General features: G+C 46.0%; 2 non-coding genes across 2 annotated transcripts; both read left to right on the top strand.

Moving 5' to 3' along the window:
- Nucleotides 1-1,391: 1,391 nt before the first annotated feature.
- Nucleotides 1,392-3,381, top strand: LOC143206352 (small subunit ribosomal RNA). Its single transcript, XR_013008329.1, has one exon. It is a non-coding gene; the product is annotated as a small subunit ribosomal RNA (ribosomal RNA).
- A 708-nt stretch (nucleotides 3,382-4,089) lies between these two features.
- On the top strand, nucleotides 4,090-4,244 carry LOC143206351 (5.8S ribosomal RNA). The gene has a single exon (XR_013008328.1). It is a non-coding gene; the product is annotated as a 5.8S ribosomal RNA (ribosomal RNA).
- The last annotated feature ends 577 nt before the right edge of the window (nucleotides 4,245-4,821 follow it).

Raw genomic sequence — 4,821 nt, 5'->3', positions numbered from 1 at the left:
TGCACCATCGTTTCGGCGAATCATTCTTTTGGAATCTTACGTTCTACAAGCAAAACATTTATTCATAGGTATATACCGATAATAACGAACGGGCCGACGTAACAACCTAAAATGTCCTGAAATACGTGAGAACAGTTTTACTCCGATCGCCGTATCGATATGTGACAGTATCCATCCTATGAAGGATCTTTACATTCTACTAGCATAATTTTATGGATCGGAATTTTCCGACTTTTAAAGAACGTGATCGGCAGTCTAGAAACGGCCTGAGGACGTATTAACACGAGAGGTTAAAATTATTGCTTTAGAAGTTCACGTTGTCTAAAGCTAAAGTTTATTCATCGGAACATTCCGATAATAACGAGAACGGGCAGACGTAAAAACGAAAAATTTGCGCAACGTCCGTATAAACGATCTGTTCTAAAACACCCATACATTTCCGATAGCTGGCGAGAGACCCGCGCTTAAATCGTGTGCGCTTCTACGTGGGGCGATACGAGAGACGGATACGACGGGTCGGGTCGACCGGCGCTGTGACACTTTTACCGAGTGGCTTTTGATCAGCGAAGGTGGTATTACATATTATATGTTAATATATAAGATCCGAACCGTATTTTTTTATTTATCTAAATAAAAAGCGTATTTCGTCGTGTTATTATATATTCGTAACGCTCTCGCGATTTTGTATCGTCGTTTCGTTGTTCTTCCTGGTCGGTTTTTTTCGATATATCGGGAAGCGTACGACGACGACGACGGTATCACTGCGAGATCGCGAATTCGGCGGGAACATTCGGCTTCGTTAGAAGAAGATGATCCACGATTCATATGCGATTGGAATTATTATTTTTATGGACGTATCGGTTTTTCATCGGAACGTTCATAAAACAGCAACACATTTTGCGATAGCTCTCTGCTCTCCGAGCGAGAATAAAATAAAAAATCACGAAACGTTTCTCGTACGAGGTTTCCTTGTCGCTTTATATATTTCTATCTAGCGAAGGGTTCGGAGAGAATGTTTTTCGAGGTCTTATAAACGCCGAACGATATTTTGCGGCATCCAATTTTCGACGTAGTCGACGATCGTCGTCGATAATCGAGATAATTGGGTGCCTAGTCGATCGGTTGTGTATAAAAAAAACAAAAGATGTGTCTAAGATGATGATATCGTTTTGTTTTATTAGACAACTAATATTAAAATGTAAGAGCGTGGCGCCTCGGACCGGTTTTTCCGTCGTCTAGGCGCGCTATCATGCACCTCCTTTTTATTAGTCGTCGATATATATTATATATCGTCGTCTTACGCACACGTTTCTTTATAAGTCAAACTTATAAAATAAACTGTGTCTGTATTTGTTTTATCTGCTTCGTGTCGATAAAATAATAAGAACAGTTCCCTGGTTGATCCTGCCAGTAGTCATATGCTTGTCTCAAAGATTAAGCCATGCATGTCTCAGTACATACCGAATTAAGGTGAAACCGCGAAAGGCTCATTAAATCAGTTATGGTTCCTTAGATCGTACCCACAATTACTTGGATAACTGTGGTAATTCTAGAGCTAATACATGCAAACAGAGCTCCGACCAGAGATGGAAGGAGTGCTTTTATTAGATCAAAACCAATCGGTTTCGGGTTCGCGCTCGTCATCGTACAACTTGGTGACTCTGAATAACTTTAAGCTGATCGCACGGTCTCGCACCGGCGACACATCTTTCAAATGTCTGCCTTATCAACTGTCGATGGTAGGTTCTGCGCCTACCATGGTCGTAACGGGTAAACGGGGAATCAGGGTTCGATTCCGGAGAGGGAGCCTGAGAAACGGCTACCACATCCAAGGAAGGCAGCAGGCGCGCAAATTACCCACTCCCGGCACGGGGAGGTAGTGACGAAAAATAACGATACGGGACTCATCCGAGGCCCCGTAATCGGAATGAGTACACTCTAAACCCTTTAACGAGGATCAATTGGAGGGCCAGTCTGGTGCCAGCAGCCGCGGTAATTCCAGCTCCAATAGCGTATATTAAAGTTGTTGCGGTTAAAAAGCTCGTAGTCGAATTTGTGTCTCGCGCCGCCGGTTCATCGTTCGCGGTGTTAACTGGCGTGTTTTTCGCGAGACGTCCTGCCGGTGGGCTTAGTCGTGTCGCGTCGCCGTCGCGCGTGCGTTTCGGCGTGCGTGTTGTGCGCGTCGTGGTTACGACGGCCCAACTCAATCCTGCCGCGGTGCTCTTTACTGAGTGTCGAGGTGGGCCGGCACGTTTACTTTGAACAAATTAGAGTGCTCAAAGCAGGCTAAAATTTCGCCTGAATACTGTATGCATGGAATAATGGAATAGGACCTCGGTTCTATTTTGTTGGTTTTCGGAACCCCGAGGTAATGATTAATAGGAACGGATGGGGGCATTCGTATTGCGACGTTAGAGGTGAAATTCTTGGATCGTCGCAAGACGAACAGAAGCGAAAGCATTTGCCAAAAACGCTTTCATTGATCAAGAACGAAAGTTAGAGGTTCGAAGGCGATCAGATACCGCCCTAGTTCTAACCTTAAACGATGCCAGCTAGCGATCCGTCGACGTTCCCTAATATGACTCGACGGGCAGCTTCCGGGAAACCAAAGCTTTTGGGTTCCGGGGGAAGTATGGTTGCAAAGCTGAAACTTAAAGGAATTGACGGAAGGGCACCACCAGGAGTGGAGCCTGCGGCTTAATTTGACTCAACACGGGAAACCTCACCAGGCCCGGACACCGGAAGGATTGACAGATTGAGAGCTCTTTCTTGATTCGGTGGGTGGTGGTGCATGGCCGTTCTTAGTTGGTGGAGCGATTTGTCTGGTTAATTCCGATAACGAACGAGACTCTAGCCTGCTAACTAGGCGCTTTTTGACATCCTAAAGGCCCGCCGGCCGCGTTGCTTTCGGGTTTCGCGGTTCGTGCGCGGTTTTTACTGTCGGCGTACAAACTATTCTTCTTAGAGGGACAGGCGGCTTCTAGCCGCCACGAGATTGAGCAATAACAGGTCTGTGATGCCCTTAGATGTTCTGGGCCGCACGCGCGCTACACTGAAGGAATCAGCGTGTCTTCCCTGGCCGAGCGGCCCGGGTAACCGCTGAACCTCCTTCGTGCTAGGGATTGGGGCTTGCAATTGTTCCCCATGAACGAGGAATTCCCAGTAAGCGCGAGTCATAAGCTCGCGTTGATTACGTCCCTGCCCTTTGTACACACCGCCCGTCGCTACTACCGATTGAATGATTTAGTGAGGTCTTCGGATCGACACGCGATGGCGTTTCGGCGTCGTCGATGTGTAGGAAAAGATGACCAAACTTGATCATTTAGAGGAAGTAAAAGTCGTAACAAGGTTTCCGTAGGTGAACCTGCGGAAGGATCATTACAGTGTGTTGTTATGCCTATATATATATAATAGGTAAACGTACAAGTCTGTAAAAATCATTGTCGAACGTTAAAGAGCCATCTACGAAGTTCGGAAGTTCCGATCGAATTTCGACGTCGTCAACGTAGCTGTTTTCGGGTACCTATAATATATGGTTTTAAAAGATGTACGCCCGAAAGCGGAGATATATACGATGAAGATGTTGTTATATAGGACGACGAGTAATAATCGTCGGCCTACGACGGATTTCGTTATAAATGGACAAATCGAGCGCAAAATAAAACGATTTTGCCAATTATATTTCTAATCGACGTTTCGATCCTCATATCGACGAACATATACGATGATCGGTAATGTGATTAGTTTACGAAAATCTTATCACCCTTCGTTTGTTTCATTCCAAAAGGGTGAGATTTAGTTTACGAAAATATTGCCAAACTATGATCAGCGTATGCTCTTTTGTTGTCGTACGAGGTGAGACGACGAAAATTTACAACGAACGTCACCATTTCGAGTAGTCTGTCTCCGCTCCTCTCGTTGTGTGTAGTGGAGAAGACGAAAATAAACCGTAAGAGCGTTTTAAAGTCGACGGCGGCTGCGAAAGGGGCGCAAGCGCTGTCTATGACGTGAGCGCGCGTCGTCGTCGTCGTCGTCGTCTTATAATAGAAACGTTTCGATATGCGTTTAAAACCTAACTTAAAAAAAGATTACCCTAAACGGTGGATCACTTGGCTCGTGGGTCGATGAAGAACGCAGCTAATTGCGCGTCAACTTGTGAACTGCAGGACACATGAACATCGACATTTCGAACGCACATTGCGGTCCTGGGATCTCATACCCGGACCACTCCTGGCTGAGGGTCGTATCTCATTTCAAGACTGCTCGGATTTTCTTTGATCTTCGCGATCGACGAGAAATGTCTGAGCGTGCTGAGCGTATAAGCGCGATTCGATCGCGACGTTCTAAAACGTGACAGCGGACCCGTACGTGTGACCTAACTCTCTCGTACGGGTCGTACGAATATGAAAGGGATGAGACGTGTTTAAAACGGTCGTTCGCACGTTTTTGTGATAAACGTAGCGCGCACCATTAATACGATCGTCGTATCCGATAAAATTAGTTTTTAATCGACGTCGGATCGTAGGTGCGTTGTCTCTCGAATACGAGGGAGAAAACACCGTTTTTCGACGGCGCGTCTTTTCCATTCTAAACTTTTATATTTCGTATTGGCTCCTAATCTTCATTATTATGATGATTACGAGCGCCACGCATATTAAACTAGCGACCTCAGAGCAGGTGAGACTACCCGCTGAATTTAAGCATATTACTAAGCGGAGGAAAAGAAACTAACTAGGATTCCCTTAGTAGCTGCGAGCGAACAGGGATTAGCCCAGCACCGAATCCCGCGACCGACATCGGGCGCCGGGAAATGTGGTGTTC

This window comes from Rhynchophorus ferrugineus, unplaced genomic scaffold, assembly GCF_030347505.1.
Source record: "Rhynchophorus ferrugineus isolate W39M unplaced genomic scaffold, kcgeb_rfMv2 rfM654, whole genome shotgun sequence".
In the NCBI taxonomy this organism is placed as follows: domain Eukaryota; kingdom Metazoa; phylum Arthropoda; class Insecta; order Coleoptera; family Curculionidae; genus Rhynchophorus; species Rhynchophorus ferrugineus.
Note: the sequence above shows the minus strand (reverse complement) of the source record. Positions and strands in the feature narration are given on the sequence as shown.